At 46.7% G+C, this 21,839-nt stretch overlaps 1 long non-coding RNA gene across 1 annotated transcript; it reads right to left on the reverse strand.

Annotated features, from left to right (window-relative positions):
* Positions 1-4,633: 4,633 nt before the first annotated feature.
* On the reverse strand, positions 4,634-16,127 carry LOC141021351 (uncharacterized). The gene is made up of 2 exons (XR_012182331.1): positions 13,901-16,127; positions 4,634-4,884 (listed from the first exon to the last, which is right to left on the reverse strand). It is a non-coding gene; the product is annotated as an uncharacterized lncRNA (long non-coding RNA).
* Between the last annotated feature and the right edge of the window lie 5,712 nt (positions 16,128-21,839).

Below are 21,839 nucleotides of genomic sequence, written 5' to 3' on the forward strand. Positions count from 1 at the left end.
GAAATGATGAACATTTTGTGAAGGGCATTTTGGGTTCATTGAAACCAATTTTAGTAAATCCTAGTTGGTTTCAGGGGGGGTGCTGGGGGTTCTGTCATCCCCATTTCAAGTTTCTGCAAAATTCAAACATGATGCACACATGAAGCTAGCCTAGTGCAATACGAGAAGCTAGGGATGTGACAAATCGCCCCCACTAAACAAGAATCTCGTCCCGAGATTCAAGTCGTGAGGTAAGAAGACAGAGGGACACAAGCTAACACAATCTTCACGGTCCAACTTCCCTTCTCGAAGATGTTGATTCGTTGCATCATCTTGATCTTGACATCTTGCTTGAGAACTCCACTCAACACGACCACGAGAAGAAATGGAAACTCTAGAAGAATCGATCTTCTCGAGGATCGAGCAACTGACGATCAACTCACGGAATGAGGCATAGAACACCTCTCGAGCTGAGAGGCAAAACATGCACTAGGAGGGACGGAAGAAACAATTTGACGAGGGTTTCAAGTAGCGAGGAAAATTGCCATGATTCCATAACGAGACATATTAAGGAAGATGACTCGCAGGATATCCCCTTAAGTGGCAAAAAGAATTACTTTTGATTCAAAGATCATTGAAACTCTTTATACCAGCCCAAGGCAGAACACAACAATCGTTTGGCGGAGTACGAAGGATGGCACAATGGCGGTGCAAGCTGGGAACAGAATGCAAATGATGGGAATGATTCTAGTAACTGGGGAGAAACCCAACAGTAGAGAGTGATTCCACTATTGGAAAGGTTATAACATAACCGAGGAAATTGGGGCCAATCCCAGTTAGTGCTGACGATGACACCTAATGCTTGCGCGTGCTCTCAAGTACTTGAGCATTTCCATATTCATCAAGTTGTACCAATATCCGTGCCGAGGATCCTGGCATAATATCTTACTTCCATGATGAATAGTGATGGACAATGCGGATACAAAGGAAGATAACACCTTCTCAGACTTCCCCTTAGCGAGGCTAAGGAAACAGAATCTGGATGATCGACCGAGAGACATTTAGCACTCCGCTTCTAATGTTCTCCTTGATGTGCTAGTGCAACCCATTTGTTAAAATGGTTTGGTACGTAGAACATCAAGTAAAAGGTCGGACTTCGGGAGCACAAGAGTCCATAAGGAATATCTACGGAAGTAGAATCTTATGAAATCCTTATGGAGAGGTGGCCAACTTCCTCAATCAAGATACTATAATAATAGGTCTTCCGGTTGGGTGTGTTGGCCACGACATCCACTCTACCGGTTACCGGGAGACCAATATTATAGCTCTTGGGAAAAGTTCCAACCATCACATCTGCCCGAGATTCAGATCTGGTTGGTGGTAGGATATTCCAGACTCATCGAGTCTAGGAAGAAAAATGAAGGTTTGCAACACCAACTGACGAGATGACATTGCGAGATTCTCAGGGGATGAACTACGATAGCAAGCTCCAAAACATGAGCTGGTTCTGCTACAACATGTGAACACGCTGTCCCAGACAAGCATGACCACATAGTAGTCTTACAAGAAAACACTGCCGAGCTCTGGTTGGGAACCATCATTAAGATAACGAAGTCTTGTGCATGTCCGTCCGGGCCCTTCAGGAGTAGCGCATGAACTTCTTTTCTTTGAACAAATCAATCAGTGGCTTGGTGTGCTAGGAAATACCGATGGGATGGAGGTAGCTAATCTCTCAAGCCATGGTATACTTCGCATGTGCATGACTGACTTGGGATGATTCCAGAGGAAGCAAAACTAACTTTCTCGAATTCACGACGGCAACTTGCACCTAATGCACGTGAACTTGGAGAAAGCCACTTCTTGCACCAAACATATACCTCATGAACAACATGAAGGCAATGGTTACAAAGTTTTCAACACTAGGTTGATGTTCAACATGAATCATGGGGGAGACAAAATGCTGCTGATGGGCTCAACAACAACTCATCGGAATTTCCATATCACTGGACTTCCACCACCATGTGAACATGATGATAGCATTGGTCAGACCAAAAGATGTAATGGTGTATGCTCGAGGAATCAACCACGAGTAAGACAACATTACGAACATCGTTGGTTCTGATTTGATTTGGTAATAGCCCATACTCAAATCAAAGTTCGGTTAAGAGGATAGGTCCATTAATTGATCACGAGGACCAATCGTTGAAGAAATCATCTTTCTACAACAAACACACACAAGAGATATCCTTTGGAAAGAACTAAGTCAGGCAAGCTTTTATCTTCCAACTCTCCAAGTTGTTGTTTGGCTTAACCAACTAGCTCAGGGGTATCCAACATAGATCCTTGGAGAAAGAGTGGTTTATAGGAAAACCATTTGATCACGAGCTTAACATAGCGGTCAGGTGACAACCTGGTGATACTTCTGAGAAGATATTCGGAAAATCACGAACCACCGATATGTTGCTAAGCTCGAGAACAATCTTGCTTTTCAGGGCAAGACGATATGACCAAGAGAGTGATGGATTGACACAATCCTAACTCATTCATCGAGGAGTGCACCGGAAATAAGGACTAGGTAGCATGATCAACCTCAGGATGGTGATTCAATAACCAACACGCTAAGGATGAAATTATTGTCCTTTATCTACCAAGCAATGGGGTTGCTAGGAGTATAGATTTCACACACCACGATTCACTTGTCAGTATTCCGGTTGCAATAACACGGAGACCGAGGAATGAATAACGATGGCCAGAAATATCACTGCAACAAGAATTCATAAGGGTTGGTGCAATCCTCATGAGATTCCTGACATAAAGAGGGTAATACTCGTAGGTAGAACAGAACAAAAGCTGGTTAGGCATTTGATCTGCGGAAAACAACTACTTTGACCCAATCCTAGAGATGGACGAGGTACTGGAGTTTGTTTCTCCTAGTCATTCCGGAATAGAATGGCTTGACGGACCACAAGAATAATAGGCATCGGTAACACAGACGCACAACTAGTCCTGACTATCAATTGATAGACAGAGGTCAGAATACAACTAAAGAGAGACAACTCAAAGGAACATATGGTTTTCTGAGTTGCGGATGCATAAATTTAGTATGTCAAACAAGTTCAACATATTTCTTCCAGATAACCCATGCAGAGGAGGAAGGACTGGAAGAGTCACAATATGAATGGAGTACTCCTCAAGAGCACTTTGGTTGTGATCTTTCGGTTAAAAGAACTTCTGCCATGATGGTTCATGGTATTGGAAGAATGAAATACCACGGACCTCGAGGACTCATGCAAAGGTTACTAATACCTAAAGGAACGAGCAAACACTATCAACAGGAGGTAAGTGGAGTGAATCTTGGGCCAAGAACCCAAGGGTAGAATACCTACTACTAAATAGCATCACGAGATGCTTTCGAGAATGGTGGCCAGAATCATCACACCGGGAACACAAAACATGGCTAGATTACTAGGTGACTCCCTAAGACACCTAGGGTCATAATAATAGCTCCAACATATATGTCGAGGCAATAGAGTGCCTCAACGCACCGGTAGTGTGCTTAATCTGGCCCAAAGGGACGCAAAAACAGAGGGAAAGGATTTGCAAATGCATCAGATTGTTTAGAAACCTGGGATGACTCGGACAGCATGACGGCTGTAAATGCTCAGAAAGGATTTGAGACATTCACAAGGATTTGCATAGTCACTTAACAACATCATATCATGGTTCTGGGATGAACTGTCAACACATGGAAGTAGTAGAAACTGAGCTGAGGCTTCAGACCAACAATCCTACGAGTCTACAGATTAGTAACACGTGATCCTGATAGAAAGATGAGAAGCCTAGTTCTTAATCCCCGTAGAAGAGAAGAGGGTGACTCAGATCAGAAGGGCATAAGGTAAAGGAGTAAAAAGAGCCTTACGTTCCCATCCACAATCAATTCCCTTATATAACTAAAGCATTTCTAGACTCAACTTCGACCAGTTTGGCTTGGTAATCCTACAGGCAGTCAGGCTCTGATACCAAAGCTGTCAGGACCCCGATTCCAAGTCACACCGATCTAGCCTGTAACACCTCATATCACTTTGCAGCCTCACGCACGGTACTCCCACGGGTGTCGCCTTACCATGGCCCGGGACCGTTTGCGCCTTTTGGCTCACGTATATGACAATGTCGCTAGCATCCATATGACCGAGAACCCGGGCCGACATGGCTAGTCGTGAACCCAAAGCGGCACTAACGTATGGGGACAGTCATACATGAATCAACATCGAACGTGTCGGTCAGCAGCGTGCGAATCCGGGCTGTAGCACTGGGCTAACAGGACTCCGGGAACCCGGGCTGTAGCAGGCTAGGCAGGACTCCGGATGTCACCGCATGACATTTCCCCGAAGGGACAGACACATGAACGATATGAAACACATGCCGGCCAGTCAAGTGTCCAGAGCAGTAGTGCTGGGCTAGCAGGACTCCGGTGAACCGGGCTGTAGCGGACTACTATGGCTCAAGGAGGCACTAGACTACATTTCCCCATAAGAGAGGCTGCTAAGGATAGACAACTAGATTGTCGGATCCCACACATACCAAGCATTTCAATCATACACACAATATGCTCGATATGTGCAAATACAACATGGCATCACAACAAGACTCTATGACTCAGAGTATTTATTCATTAGGCTCCGAAGAGCCAGATATTACAAACATGGGTCTCATGACCCAACATTCAGAGCATACAAGTCAAAGCACATGCGGAAGCTTAACATGTCTGAGTACAGACATCTACAAATGAAAAAGGCTGAGAAGCTTGACTATCTACCAGATCCTGCCGAGGGCACAAGATCGTAGCTGAGGTATCAAGCTAAACGTCGAAGTCCACACGGAACTACTAGCGAGACTGGCGTCTCTCTGCAAAACATAAAATAAGCAAACGTGAGTACAAATGTACCCAGCAAGACTTACATCAGAACTATCTACATATGCATCGGTAACAACAAAGGGGGTGGTGGAGTTTAACTGCAGCAAGCCAGCTTTGACTCGGTGGCTATCCTGAACTACGACTGCAAGTAACTCTTTTGAGGTGGCGCACATGAGTCCACATATTCACCATATCAATACACCACTATGGATCCGCTCCCGTCTCCCTACGAGAACGCCATCCATAGCACTCACGCTTATCTTGCGCATTTTAGAGTATCCACTTTCACTTGTCTATGAACTGTACAGGCAACCCAGAAGTCCTTTACCGCGGACACGGCTATTCGAATAGATCATATTAACCCTGCAGGGGTGTACTTCGTCACACACGCTCTCGCCACTTACCACCATGTACATGTCGTGTACCTCGGCAACCTTCAAGCGGAAGCCTGGCGAGGGAGTCGGCCACGACCTGACTAACCACACAAGTCTCTAGTCCAGGTTTATCGCCTATTCGGGTTCCATCCGCAAGGAGATCCGGCCGGGGTGTCGCTCACGGCCCCAAATGATGTGTGCAGGGTTCCCGAGCCCACCATCCGGGTGCCGCTCGGTACACCAGGCCACGTGTGCCTAGTCTGTCCCAAGCCCACCTGTACCGGGTGCCACTTGGTAGACTACTAACACTACCTACAAACACCAGAAACTAGTTGCAACTCCTGGACAGAGATCAGGTTGATTAATAAGTCGAGAGGGGCACTTAAGCATTCCAATGCGTGGTAGTAACTGTTCATGGATCACAAACACATAACTCAGTTCCTGAGGACGGCTGCAATGAGACAACCCACCATGTACTCCTACATGGCCTCTCACCGCTACCTTTACCAAATCGTGTTCACACACTTAGCTCTCAACAGTAGGACATGTTCACCACATTCCAATTCATTCCCGATGAATCAGACCTGACACAACTCTAAGCAATAGCAGGCATGACAAACAAGCATGAATGAGTAGGCACATCAGGGCTCAAACAACTCCTACTCATGCTAGTGGGTTTCATCTATTTACTGTGGCAATGACAGGTCATGCAGAGGATAAGGGGTTCAACTACCGCAGCAAGTAACAAATGAATCGTTGTTGTCCTAATGCAGTAAAAGAGAGCAGGAGCGAGAGAGTGGGGTTGTATCGGAATGAACAAGGGGGTTTGCTTGCCTGGCACTTCTGAAGATAGCATTGAGTCTTCATTAGTGTCAACGATCACAACGCCGGAACATCGTCTACCGAGAGGGGACTAATACCGGCAACAGAGAAGAAATACAATCAATGCAATGCACAATATGATGCATGATCATGACATGTCAATATGCTGTGTTTTAAGCTAATGCAACTAGCAACATGTTAAATGGAGTTGGTTTGAACCCTAGGTTCAAATTCAAACTCCACATGTGAGGGTTTAAATGCCATTTATATGACTTGGCCTAAACAGCAGCCATAAGTTGTTCTAACATGCATGAAAACAGTACAGATGGATAGATTGGATTTTTCTGATCATTTTTCATATATAATTTGTTTCATTTGGAGTTATGGTTGAATTTCTATGAATTTTTGAAGTTTGTAGTATTTTCTGGAATTTCCTGTATAAGAATAATTCCAGTAATTAAATTACTGCGTCAGCACTACGTCAGGGTGACGTCAGCATTGACCAAAGTCAAATCTGACTGGTGGGACCTATCTGTCAGTGTAACAGTGCTAATTATGTGGCTTATTAAATCCTAACTAAAAATAATTAGCTCGGCGGGGCCCACCGTCAGTGACTCTAGGGGGGTTAGTTAGGCGCTAATGACGGTGCCACGTCATCGGTCGCCGGAGCCTTGCCGGCGGCGACCAAAATGACGGCGGCTCGGCTAGGATTTGAGCTACAGGTGGTGGTTTGGTGAGCTAAGGGCACCGGGGAGTAGCTCTTGCTCGTCCGCATCCAAAGGATCGGACGGGAGGCAGCGGGGTGGCCGGGAGCAGCGCCGGCGGCGAGCAAGGCGGCGGCCGGAGTTCGGCGTCGGTGAGGACGACGCTGCGGTGCACGGGAGGAGGAGCTGGTGCGTGCGTTCGGCTCCTGAGAGCATGGTTAGCAGGCGGGTGCTACTGGGGCGAGCGGAGGAGCTCGGGAGCGCGGGGCTCGCTGGCCATGGCGATGGTCGGAGCTCGGTTTCGCGGGGCGGCGGCTAACGGGCGAGAACGGAGGGGGTGAGAAAGGGGGGAGGAGCAGGAGCTCACGGCGATGCGGTAGAGAGGGTCAGCGGCCTCGGGGACGGACGGAAACCGACAAATCGACAGAGACGATCTCCGGGCGCCAGCGGTGAAGACGAGGACGTTGGCGACGAAGCAAAGTCCTCCGGCTCGTTTCCTTCGGCTTGGGGATGTGGTGCTCGATTGCGGAGCTGCTGGGCACGATCACGGGACAAGGGGTGGCCGGTGGTCATGGCTACGGCGAGCGGCGCTCTCAGGTGCGTTCGGTGACGAGAGGAAGGGAGAGCAGAGGAGGAGGAGGGGTCCAGAGAGCGAGGGAGAAGTGAGAGGGGGTCGGGGAGGTGCCGTGGCACTCGTGGAGGCGTCCAAAAGCGGCGGAAGCAGGAGGTGGCCTCGCGCGCGGCGACCACACTCCCGGCGTCCCTCTAGCGTCCTTCTGGCGCGAGGTGGGAGACGGTGGTGGCTCTGGTGGGCTGGGCCAGCTCCTGGGCCGTGGTGGGGCGCCAGGTAAGTCCAGGTGAGGGCCCAGTGGCCTTCTCTCTCTCTTACTTAATTGTTTCTGTTTTCTATTTTATTTCTCTGTTTTGAATTAGTAAAAATACTAATTCATTTTGTAAGATCCTGAAAATAATTGTGGGCACTTTTGAAACTATTTCCAACAGCCCTCAAATGCTTTCAAGATTATTTGGACATTTAAAATATTTTATAGAATGTAATGTCCAAATTCAAATACTTATGATTTAATTCAAAAATCCAGAATGTCCTAGAAAAGTGTGCACCATTTTTGCCAGGGGTTTTAGCCCAATCCAGAAATGATGAACATTTTGTGAAGGGCATTTTGGGTTCATTGAAACCAATTTTAGTAAACCCTAGTTGGTTTCAGGGGGGGTGCTGGGGGTTCTGTCATCCCCATTTCAAGTTTCTGCAAAATTCAAACATGATGCACACATGAAGCTAGCCTAGTGCAATACGAGAAGCTAGGGATGTGACAGTATGTTACTTGCCCGAGATTCGATCGTCGGTATCTCAATACCTAGTTCAATCTCATTACCGGCAAGTCTCTTTACTCGTTCTGTAATACATCATCCCGCAACTAACTCATTAGTTGTAATGCTTGCAAGGCTTATAGTGATGTGCATTACCGAGTGGGCCCAGAGATACCTCTCCGACAATTGGAGTGACAAATCCTAATCTCGAAATACGCCAACCCAACAAGTACCTTCGGAGACACCTGTAGAGCACCGTTATAATCACCCAGTTACGTTGTGACGTTTGGTAGCACACAAAGTGTTCCTCCGGTAAACGGGAGTTGCATAATCTCATAGTCATAGGAACATGTATAAGTCATGAAGAAAGCAATAGCAGAATACTAAACGATCGTGTGCTAAGCTAACAGAATGGGTCAAGTCAATCACATCATTCTCCTAATGATGTGATCCGTTAATCAAATGACAACTCATGTCAATGGCTAGGAAACATAACCATCTTTGATCAACGAGCTAGTCAAGTAGAGGCATACTAGTGACACTCTGTTTGTCTATGTATTCACACAAGTATTATGTTTCCGGTTAATACAATTCTATCATGAATAATAAACATTTATCATGATATAAGGTAATAAATAATAACTTTATTATTGCCTCTAGGGCATATTTCCTTCAGTGCTATCACCTACCATAGGATTAGTATATAATCTTATTTCTTTCTTTCTTTGTTTTATTTATTTCCTTTCTCATTTTCTTTCTTATTTCTTTTCTTTATTTGCAACATGAAAGTAAAGAAAGCAAAAACTCAAACTAAACTTTATTATATAACTTGCACACGATTACAATGATAGATCACTAAGCAAACTCTCAAAGAGGAAAGGATCGAACTAAACTTTATTTCATCTAAAGCAAAATATTGAACTAAGATAAATAAAAGCAAAAAGATAGTGGGATGATACGATACCGGGGCACCTCCCCCAAGCTTGGCGGAAGCCAAGGGGAGTGCCCATACCCGATACTCAGTTCTCCTTTGGTGGTGAAGAAGATGATGGTGAAGTAGATGGTAATGGTGGTGGTGAGAAGATAGGGGATTTGTGACGATGACATGTACCTAGGGTAGGGTCATAGGCCTGACCTAGACGCCCTACCCAAGGACACTGCCCTAGACTCAAAGACATTCAAAGCACAAGAGAAACCGACTGAGTTCATCGAGGAGTGCAATCCACTCGACCTTCAACCTCACTCAGATACCCCAATTCCATTCGACCAATATGAAGTCATTCGACGATACAAGAAACCACTCGGAGTATAGAAGACCTAACGTCACTCAGGATGGCAACGGTCGGACACTCACTCTGTAACCTTAAAGATCATTTATATCTCTTTATTACCGGCGTTACCAGTAACGCCCTACCTTAATGTACATTGAACACTTTGTAACATGGGCTTGCTGGGGTTCTAGCGCACTTTATATAAGCCACCCCCCTCCACTGGTACAAGGGTTCGCACCCCCTGTAACTCTCACGCATAATCCAGTCGACCAAGCCTCCGGGCACCGAGACGTAGGGCTGTTACTTCCTCCGAGAAGGGCCTGAACTCGTAAATCTTGCGTGCACAACCTTGCCGTAGCTAGGATCTTGCCTCCTCATACGTACCCCCTACTCTTACTGTCAGACTTAGTACCACGACAGTTGGCGCCCACCGTGGGGCAGGTGTCTTAGCGACTTCCGGTGAGGTTGCAATTTCTCCAATCTCCATCATCATGGTTTCTGGCGGCGGTTTGGCTGAGGGCCGCGAGATCCGTCTCGGTGCACTCGTGTTCATCGTCGATGACTCCGCCTGGCTCCAGGAGGCCCCTCTCGATGTCGAGATGCTCCCCGTCTGCAGGGTGACGCACTTTCGCACATGTGTCTGCGGCGTTCTTCTGCGGCAGACGTCGACCTAGTATCGGTCGGCTCCCACAGCATCTTCGCTCCCCACCGCTCGCCGTTGCAAGCGGTCTGGTCGATCGCGGCTCCAGCGGTGGGTAAAGCATGCGGTGGCCCGTCAGTTGGCCACCCCTCAAGTCGTGGCAATCAATCCCGACGAATATCTCTATGGACTATTCGATCTATCGACTGGTTCCACCGAGACTCTGTCCGAGTGCGACAGCAGCGACCCTGCGGCAGAAGTTTTGATGGTTGACATGCCATGCAGCCCTCCTGGTTTCTGTCGCGGTGGCGGCGGCGATGGCGATGGCGGCTCGTCGCATGGTCATGAGGAATATCGTCCCGAAGCCCTCACTTCGCAGCGGAGGGATGAGCTGCACCATCGCAATGTGGAGGCGCTTCACACTCCCATCATTGGAGAGACCTCCGAGGCTCGGGCCTTGGAGGCTGCGCGCCTGGCCACTTTGGCTGAGCGCGCACGTCTGGAGAACCTTCAACATTCACTCGACGGACGCGCTCGAAGACAGATCCCCGAATCCAGTCGATGACAATGACAGTTGTTTCCGCCTGAACCCCAGGTATACCGCACTCCGATCTAGAATCTTACAGCTGCAGCCCATATAGCAGAGTCGATTCAGCCGTCCCAATCAGAGGCTGGAAGAGGTTTGATGCAGATCCGAGCACTACTCCGGGCAGCAGGAGAGCAAAACACAGCCGTTTCTCAGTCTCGCAACAGGAGCCATAGCAGGTCCATGGTGGCGGACACAGTCCAGTCGGCTCACAGCCCAAGATTGCCTCTGCGGCGTGAAGGTCGTGGGCACCGCCAGGAGCAGTACCTGGGTCGGAACCACGAGCAGTATGATCATCGACTCGGCCGTGATGACCGCCGTCGACTACCTACGCCCCCTCCAAGGGGCGGATCGTACATGCCCCGGCAATATGATGATAGGCGCCCGTATAGCGATGAGCGAAGGGTCCCAGTCGACCTAAGAGAGCCCGGGTTTGGTGCGAGGTCAATTCTTGTACAAGGTCTGGTCGACAGAAACCAAGCACATAGAGAAGGACTGGACAGAGATCGTCCGATTGGTAGCAGAGTACATGTCTCCGGACCTGAATGCTTCAGCAGAGCCATCAGAGCTGCTGAGATCCCTCCCAACTTCAGGTTGGCAACGGGAGTGAGCAAGTTCACCGCTGAGTCGAAGCCTGACACTTGGCTGGAGGATTACCGAGTGGCTGTGCAGATTGGCGGTGGCAATGATGATGTAGCCATGAAACATCTCCCCCTGATGTTGGAGGGTTCGGCCAGAGCTTGGTTGAATCAATGGGCCCCTGGTAGTATATTCAGTTGGGAAGAGTTGGCCCGAGTGTTTGTGAGGACATTTGAGGGCACTTGCAAACTATAACACCCACGATGCGGCTATATCTCCCACGTGTCGAGGCACGACTTAGAGGCATAACCGCATTATGGTTTTGTCGCAAGAAGGGTCATCTTCACACAATCCCATGTAATGAACAAGAATGGGATAAAGAGTTGGCTTACAATCGCCACTTCACACAATACATAAATAAATCATACATCAAACAGAGTACACACATAGGTCCGACTACGGAACCAAAATAAAAGAAGACAACCCCAAATGCTAGATCCCCGATCGTCCCAACTGGGCTCCACTACTGATCATCAGGAAACGAAACATAGTAACGACCAAGGTCCTCGTCGAACTCCCAATTGAGTTCGGTTGCATCACCTGCACTAGTATCGTCGACACCTGCAACTGTTTTCGAAGTATCTATGAGTCACGAGGACTCAGCAATCTCACACCCGCGAGATCAAGACTATTTAAGCTTATGGGTAGGAAAGGGTAGTGAGGTGGAGCTGCAGCAAGCACTAGCATGTATGGTGGCTAACATATGCAAATAAGAGCGAGAAGAGAAGCAACGCAACGGTCGAGAAGCTAGAAGTGATCAAGAAGTGATCCTGAAACTACTTACGTTCATACATAACACAAGAACCGTGTTCACTTCCCGGACTCCGCCGAAAAGAGACCATCACGGCTACACACGTGGTTGATGTATTTTAATTAAGTCAAGTGTCAAGTTCTCTACAACCGGATATTAACAAATTCCCATCTGCCACATAACCGCGGGCACGACTCTCGAAAGTTCAAACCCTGCAGGGGTGTCCCAACTTAGCCCATTATAAGCTCTCACGGTCAACGAAGGATATTCCTTCTCCCGGGAAGACCCGATCAGACTCGGAATCCCGGTTTACAAGACATTTCGACAATGGTAAAACAAGACCAGTAAGACCACCCGCTGTGCCGACAAATCCCGATAGGAGCTGCAAATATCTCGTTCTCAGGGCACACCGGATGAGCCAGACGTCGGGTTGGCATAGACCCTGGTTGCCCAGGGGGCGCCGGACATCGCTCGGTTTGGACCAGCACTCGAAGGAGCACTGGCCCGGGGGGTAAATAAAGATGACCCTTGAGTCTGCAGAACCCAAGGGAAAAAGGCATAGGTAGGCAAATGGTAAAACCAAGGTTGGGCCTTGATGGAGGAGATTTATTCAAAGCGAACTGCCAAGGGGGTACCATAAATCACCCAACCGCGTAAGGAACGCAAAATCAAGGAACATAACACCGGTATGACGGAAACTAGGGCGGCAAGAGTGGAACAAAACGCCAGGCATAAGGCCGAGCCTTCCACCCTTTACCAAGTATATAGATGCATTAATTAAATAAGAGATATTGTGATATCCCAACATATCCATGTTCCAACATGGAACAAACTTCATCTTCACCTGCAACTAGCAACGCTATAAGAGGGGCTGAGCAAAAGCGGTAACACAGCCAAACAACGGTTTGCTGGGAAAGGTGGGTTAGAGGCTTGACATGGCAATATGGGAGGCATGATATAGCAAGTGGTAGGTAGCGCGGCATAGCAATAGAGCGAACAACTAGCAAGCAAAGATAGAAGTGATTTCGAGGGTATGGTCATCTTGCTTGAGATTCCGCAAGGAAGAAGAACGAGTCCAAGAAGAAGACCAACGGACGTAGTCGAATGAATCCTCACAACTCCGGAACGAAACCGAAGCTATCGAGAGAAGCAAACCGGAAAGAAGCAAACAACATGGTAAACAACCATCACATAAACATGGCATGATGCACAAACAAATATGATGCATGTCCGGTTTAATGAGGCATGGCATGGCAAAGTGCACAAACAATACTACAAATCAAGTGGAGCTCAATATGCAACGAGTTGCATATTGACGAAACACCACATTCGGATTATTTAGTTCACTCCCATTTAAGCTACTCAACAATATTAAATGTTGTTAAACATGGGCAAGAGGTGAAACATAATTAATCTACCTATCTAGGCAAGTTTAAATGGGGCCGAAACAACAAACAACAATTTCGGAAATCCCCATATGTTATTTAGCAATGTAACGCAAACAACAATTTTAAACATTTTAATTGTTTTTATCATGATGCGGATGACATATGCAAGTTTTATGCAATTTTATGAAAACGTTGACATGAGCATGTTATGAAGCATTTGTTACCGTGGTGGAACGAAAGGGGTGCCACGGCAACGACAACGAAAATGGTGCCACGACAACATTCCGATGATCCGATAACTCATTGAGATACCGGTGCAAAAGAGCAAGTGTGCGGATGTGCGAAACATGCAAAAGATGGTGGGGTGATCCCGATTACCGGGTGTCCCACATGTCGGTGGCATGGAAACAAGGAACGCACAAGCGACAACTGGGACACGGTGCAAACGCGAGCATCTCATACAACAAAGCATTCGATCCACGGGTGATCGTCTCGTTGGTTATACCTTTGAAGCGTGCATTCGGGGCAGAACACGTCGGTGCGATGTAGAGGAAGTAGACGTTCTCGGGACTGTCGTCGTGGAAGTAGTGGCACACGGCGATGGTAGTGGTTCACATTTCGTAGTCGTACACACTCCGTAGAGGATCGGGGTCTCGGTGAGGAACTTGACGTCCACGGGGTCGATGGTAGAGGTACACACGTTGTCGGGGTACTTGTTGGTCTGGTCTTGGCAACAGTAGTTGTACATGTTCGAAGATGTTCAAGTCATCGGTGTCGTTGTACTTGGGGTCTTTGGACTTGCCGATCTCGCATCTTGCGACGGTAGTGGTACACGGTCATCTTGCGACGGTAGTGGTACACGGTCGTAGACATCCAGGGTCATCATAGATGTACTTGACGTCCACGGAACTAGCAGCGGAGCGCCCGGGTCTCGGGTCCTGATCTTCAGGAGGTCAGCGGTGACCGCAGGTACACGGGGAGGCTGCACCGGGGCCCAAGGCAAGCAAGCGGCCAATGGCACAAAGCATCAGAGATGGCAGCAGTGCCATCGGGGGTGCCAGGAGGAGGAGCTCGAGCAGAGGAGGCTCGAGGCGCGGCGGAGCTCCTGGTGGTCGCAGCGTGCGACGAGGAGATGCGGGAGGCAGCGGGGTCCTACGGGTCATGCAGAAGAGGGGCCGAAGCAAGGCAAGGAGGGCGACGAGGACGGCGTGGAGGCAAGGTGCGGGCGAGCAGGGCGCCTCGTCCTGGATGAAGCAGAGGACGCAGGGCGCTGGCAACAAGTCGACGCCGTGAGGCATCTGGCGGCGGCGGCGCTTGGCGGAGGGAGGAGGCAGTGGCGAGCATCCGGATCGAAGGCGGAGGAGGTCACGGGCAGCCGATCCAGACCAGGTCCGGGCGAAGGAGGGTCGGCCTGGGCGCAGGAGGAGGAGGCAAGATGGCGCTGCGGTGGAGGGGAACTCGCGGGCACACCATCGGGCGGAGGACGGCGCGGGGCTCTGCTCCTCTCTGCGTGTCGCAGCGCAGGAGGAGGACGATGGGGAGAGCGGATCGGGCATGAGCGAGAGAGGGATGGCGGCGCGCGTGGGAATGAGGAGGAGGAGGAGATGGATCGTGTTGAGGCTAGGGTTATAGGTTTAGGTGGGCTGGCTGGGCTAATGGGCCGGCTTAGTTGGTCGGGCCTAAGAGGACGGCTGGGCTGGCTCTCGTCTCTCTCCCTCTAATTTTCTAGCAGAAAAGAAATAGAGAGAGGAAAAGAAAGAGAGGGTTAGGGAAAGATTTTGCGCATGGGGATTATTTTTCCGGACTTATAAAAATGCGCTTGATCCAGGAAAAATAGAAGTGGCACAAATGCAAGATCAAAATTCAAACTCATTTGAATTATATTCAAATGGTTTGAACTAGGACAAGGTTTAGGAGTGGCCAAAAATATTGAGACTTGAGGAGCCTCAATAAAAGAGATAAGAATTGTTGACAAAGTTTGAGGCAAGGAATTGAGATAGAAAATGCATGTAACTTAAACTGCAGGTGTGTTATGGTGATTCCAAAGTTAATGGAATATTTTAATATAGCTCCCTAATAATATTGGGAGACTTTTATATGTTCTAAAGAGAAATCACCATGTGCATTTCCCTCAATTTAAATGGACCGAAGATCCATACAATTTATTTATCTGAGTTTTTAAAAAGGGTTGCATGATGACATGAGATGAAATGTATGAAATGAACAAAATTCAAAACGAAAGACAAAAACCCAACCACGAAGGAAATAACATATCACATAGCCGGAAATGGCAAGAGTTGGAGTTATAATTATGGAAAGTTACATCCGGGGTGTTACAACACTCCACCACTATAAGAGGATCTCGTCCCAAGATCTAGGATGGCACCGGAGAGAAACGAAAGAGGAAGAGAAGAGGTAAAACTAAGTTGCTTCTTCGACAAATGAGTGAAACCACGAACCTTGAGAGGTTGAACAAATTGAAAGAAACAAAACAACGGAGATGACCAAGATTGCAAACGGTCCGTTGGACAAGAGGAACAAGGAATATGATGAGAACCAAGAGCTTAGGGGACAAGGTAGATTTTGAAGCCACTCCGGTTAAAATTAGCTGGACAAGGAATAAGAATAAAGAATTCGGGCAGCACTCTGGTTGAAAAGAGACGCATGACTTGATAAGATGAGAAGAACTTGAAAAGAGGGCACGACACTCCGGTTAAATGGATAAGCATGAAAAAAACACGATCCTCACAATTAGAGATGATGGGTGAAGAGAGCAACATCATAATGCCTCCGGAAGAAAGAATAGAAGATAGATCATTGGAATAACAGAATGGAGAAGAAAATGCCAACTTCTACCACAAATGCGCTTGGAAAATACCCTTCCATGGAGGTAAGAACGGAGTAGTTGGAAAACCAACAACGAAACGAACAAGCTTGTAGTGGGCTTATGGAAAACTTCTCAAAATTATGAGGTTAAATCCTGCCACTAACGAAAACAATAGATTGGATGGATATGAACAAGGAGACGAGAAATTTATTTCACCAAGAGGATAAATGAAGAACTTGGGTCATTTATTAGCACCATAAATAGCAAAATCCTTAGGGCAAGCTTTAGGTGAAATATAACCCAAGATAACTCCAACAAAAAGATTGATTGGTTGAAAAGATCTCTTGAACGAAGATAAAATGATGGATTTAAATATGTCACTCTTGAAAACTTTGTGAATCATGAACCCGAAGGGAAATTATCCAGAATGACATAGCACCACCTGAAAAGATAAGGTAGAAAGAATTGCACTTCGGAATGCGAGATGAAGAATGCTTGAACTCCTCAAGACAAACATGTGTTGAGCACCATGTTTATTTTAGAGTATAGCTTGACGGATCTTAACTCCGAGAAAAATCTTGAAGAACAATTGAAGAATGAAAAGAATCCTTGACGAACCACCATGTAGAGCCTCCATGAAGAACTCCGGTAATAAAATGATGATAAAAGGAAGAGAAGTTGAAAACACAAGGCGAAGCCTTGCGATGATTTAGATGGAGCTTCGCGACGAGATAATGCGGAAAAACTTGGAACTCCGGAAGAAGGAATTAATCACTTGGATGAAACAAGAACAAGAATTATGTTATGCGTATCCTTCACCAATATAAATTGATGACAAGCAACGGATTTGTCATACTACTTATTCTCGTAGAAAGGATTGAAAAGAGATATTGCTCAACTTGGGAAGGTCTTCAACGAACCACCGGTAGGATTGAAACAACGAATACATTAATATGAGGACATAGGAAAAGGAATCTTGAACGAACCACCGTAAGAATTGAAAATGAATGAAGAAAAGAGAACGAATCACCGGGAGGAATTAGAAAACGACGTTGATACTTGAGGGAATTTAGATACATGAGAACGAATAGATCACGAGCTGACTAGAGGATACTTGAACGATGCACCAGGAGAATATGGATATGAACGAAGAGACATCAATTTAGAATAATTGGAGAACGAAGCTGAAAACTTAGAACGAAGAAATCTTCTGAAATGATGGCCTTTGGATGATCAAGAAATGAAAACAACTCATGAAATGCTCCGGATGGGTATGAGAAGAATTCTCACAATCGAGAACAATTATGAGGATGACAAGAAGTTAGATCCATGAAACTTTAAGAGAACGGATATGATTTAGAGGAATGCTTTAGAGGAAAACTCTTCTTCGGTCTTCAACATCCGAGAATGACGACGAGAAATACCACCAAAATTATTGAGACACTCCGGAACAATTGAATAGCAAGCGGGGAATGATTAAGAGATATACCGGCATGAGAAAGCATTTGAAAGGAGGAAAGGGCTATAATCAACACTAAAAGCTTCAATTGAATCCACCGGAAAAGAATACGAGAATGAAGAATGATAACCTTGAAGCTTCCTGAGCATCTTCCTGAGAATCACCAGATAAGAACATTGATGGAAAAGAATGGAGAAACTTCACATCCATAAGGTGGATACATGATTAAGAAATCTGAGTCCTTGAAGAAAGAGGGTGGGAGGGCGGGAAAACAAAGACAACTTGGGACGGATGAAGCAAACACCGTTGCAAAGAACTGAGAATTTATCTCGCGAATGTTGAAATGATCGGATCCACTTGAAAAAGAGCACGTCGGTTGGAAAAGAATTTGCATGACGATCTCGATGATCAAGAAGGATTGGTATTCACATAGAAGTATGAGAACACCGCTTAGGAAAGGTATGGAATCAACACTTGACTTCGAAGCAACTCGAATACCACAAACCAAAACAAAACAAAGGATTGGCTTAGGAAATAAGCCGGAAACAAACATATGATAGATCCCATATCGTATCATGTGTGTGTTGGAAAGATATCCTATGAGATACTTGAATTCCCACTTATAAACTCCCGAAACTTTCTGGTTATGCAATCTGGTGTTGGGGATACAGGGGACGCAATATATCTCACCCAAACTAAGAATACCTAGATCCAGCTGTATCCATCCTTCAACACATAACCAAGAAACCTTCGGAAATCATTTACCTCAACCTTCGAAAAGCATCTGTTATACGAGTTATGGCAATACTCCCGAACTCCCGCCCCAGTACTGGTGGCGTCGAGGTGATCTCACCAACAACTGCATAAAAGAGATTTTCGATGTCGGCGAAAAAAAACTCAGGTATTCCAGAACTGCAACGATAAAATTGTGATGACAACACCTCGGAGCTCAACTCCCCGGGACACTGCCACAACCCCTAAATGTCAGGAGGCACCAAGAACAATGTTCTCGTCACAAAACCATCGAAACGATTCCAAGATACCCGCGTGATCCTAAATTTTTTTTAGTGAAATTTGAGGAGAGGAAAGTCAAAACATCTACGTCAGGAGGCCTCACCAGAGCGACGAAGGGGCAGAGGAGTAAAAAGAATCCTACTCTCCGATATATATAATCCTAAGACTCAAAACATTTTTTTCTAGACTCAACAACATCAGCGATTCGATCAAGCAGGGGGCTCCTAAGTCGGGGATGGCTCTGATTACCAAAGATGGATACATGATTAAGAAATCTGAGTCCTTGTAGAAAGAGGGTGGGAGGGCGGGAAAACAAATACAACTTGGGACGGATGAAGCAAACACCGTTGCAAAGAACTGAGAATTTATCTCGCGAATGTTGAAATGATCGGATCCACTTGAAAAAGAGCACGTCGGTTGGAAAAGAATTTGCATGACGATCTCGATGATCAAGAAGGATTGGTATTCACATAGAAGTATGAGAACACCGCTTAGGAAAGGTATGGAATCAACACTTGACTTTGAAGCAACTCGAATACCACAAACCAAAACAAAACAAAGGATTGACTTAGGAAATAAGCCGGAAACAAACATATGATAGATCCCATATCATATCATGTGTGTGTTGGAAAGATATCCTACGAGATACTTGAATTCCCACTTATAAACTCCCAAAACTTTCTGGTTATGCAATCTGGTGTTGGGGATACAGGGGACGCAATATATCTCACCCAAACTAACAATACCTAGATCCAGCTGTATCCATCCTTCAACACATAACCAAGAAACCTTCAGAAATCATTTACCTCAACCTTCGAAAAGCATCCGTTATACGAGTTATGGCAATACTCCCGAACTCCCGCCCCAGTACTGGGTGGCGTCGAGGTGATCTCACCAACAACTGCATAAAAGAGATTTTCGATGTCGGCGAAAAGAAACTCAGGTATTCCAGAACTGCAACGATAAAATTGTGACGACAACACCTCGGAGCTCAACTCCCCGGGACACTGCCACAACCCCTAAATGTCAGGAGGCACCAAGAACAATGTTCTCGTCACAAAACCATCGGAACGATTCCAACATACCCGCGTGATCCTAATTTTTTTTAGTGAAATTTGAGGAGAGGAAAGTCAAAAGATATACGTCGGGAGGCCTCACCAGAGCGACGAAGGGGCAGAGGAGTAAAAAGAATCCTACTCTCCGATATATATAATCCTAAGACTCAAAACATTTTTTTCTAGACTCAACAACATCAGCGATTCGATCAAGTAGGGGGCTCCTAAGTCGGGGATGGCTCTGATTACCAACTTGTAACACCCACGATGCGGCTATATCTCCCACGTGTCGAGGCACGACTTAGAGGCATAACCGCATTGTGGTTTTGTCGCAAGAAGGGTCATCTTCACACAATCCCATGTAATGAACAAGAATGGGATAAAGAGTTGGCTTACAATCGCCACTTCACACAATACATAAATAAATCATACATCAAACAGAGTACACACATAGGTCCGACTACAGAACCAAAATAAAAGAAGACAACCCCAAATGCTAGATCCCCGATCGTCCCAACTGGGCTCCACTACTGATCATCAGGAAACGAAACATAGTAACGACCAAGGTCCTCGTCGAACTCCCACTTGAGCTCGGTTGCATCACCTGCACTGGTATCGTCGACACCTTCAACTGTTTTGGAAGTATCTGTGAGTCATGAGGACTCAGCAAGCTCACACTCGCGAGATCAAGACTATTTAAGCTTATGGGTAGGAAAGGGTAGTGAGGTGGAGCTGCAGCAAGCACTAGCATGTATGGTGGCTAACATATGCAAATAAGAGCGAGAAGAGAAGCAACGCAACGGTCGAGAAGCTAGAAGTGATCAAGAAGTGATCCTGAAACTACTTACGTTCATACATAACACAAGAACCGTGTTCACTTCCCGGACTCCGCCGAAAAGAGACCATCACGGCTACACACGTGGTTGATGTATTTTAATTAAGTCAAGTGTCAAGTTCTCTACAACCGGATATTAACAAATTCCCATCTGCCACATAACCGCGGGCACGACTCTCGAAAGTTCAAACCCTGCAGGGGTGTCCCAACTTAGCCCATTATAAGCTCTCACGGTCAACGAAGGATATTCCTTCTCCCGGGAAGACCCGATCAGACTCGGAATCCCGGTTTACAAGACATTTCGACAATGGTAAAACAAGACCAGTAAGACCACCCGCTGTGCCGACAAATCCCGATAGGAGCTGCAAATATCTCGTTCTCAGGGCACACCGGATGAGCCAGACGTCGGGTTGGCATAGACCCTGGTTGCCCAGGGGGCGCCGGACATCGCTCGGTTTGGACCAGCACTCGAAGGAGCACTGGCCCGGGGGGTAAATAAAGATGACCCTTGAGTCTGCAGAACCCAAGGGAAAAAGGCATAGGTAGGCAAATGGTAAAACCAAGGTTGGGCCTTGATGGAGGAGATTTATTCAAAGCGAACTGCCAAGGGGGTACCATAAATCACCCAACCGCGTAAGGAACGCAAAATCAAGGAACATAACACCGGTATGACGGAAACTAGGGCGGCAAGAGTGGAACAAAACGCCAGGCATAAGGCCGAGCCTTCCACCCTTTACCAAGTATATAGATGCATTAATTAAATAAGAGATATTGTGATATCCCAACATATCCATGTTCCAACATGGAACAAACTTCATCTTCACCTGCAACTAGCAACGCTATAAGAGGGGCTGAGCAAAAGCGGTAACACAGCCAAACAACGGTTTGCTGGGAAAGGTGGGTTAGAGGCTTGACATGGCAATATGGGAGGCATGATATAGCAAGTGGTAGGTAGCGCGGCATAGCAATAGAGCGAACAACTAGCAAGCAAAGATAGAAGTGATTTCGAGGGTATGGTCATCTTGCTTGAGATTCCGCAAGGAAGAAGAACGAGTCCAAGAAGAAGACCAACGGACGTAGTCGAATGAATCCTCACAACTCCGGAACGAAACCGAAGCTATCGAGAGAAGCAAACCGGAAAGAAGCAAACAACATGGTAAACAACCATCACATAAACATGGCATGATGCACAAACAAATATGATGCATGTCCTGTTTAATGAGGCATGGCATGGCAAAGTGCACAAACAATACT

This window comes from Aegilops tauschii, chromosome 4 (genome assembly GCF_002575655.3).
Source record: "Aegilops tauschii subsp. strangulata cultivar AL8/78 chromosome 4, Aet v6.0, whole genome shotgun sequence".
In the NCBI taxonomy this organism is placed as follows: domain Eukaryota; kingdom Viridiplantae; phylum Streptophyta; class Magnoliopsida; order Poales; family Poaceae; genus Aegilops; species Aegilops tauschii.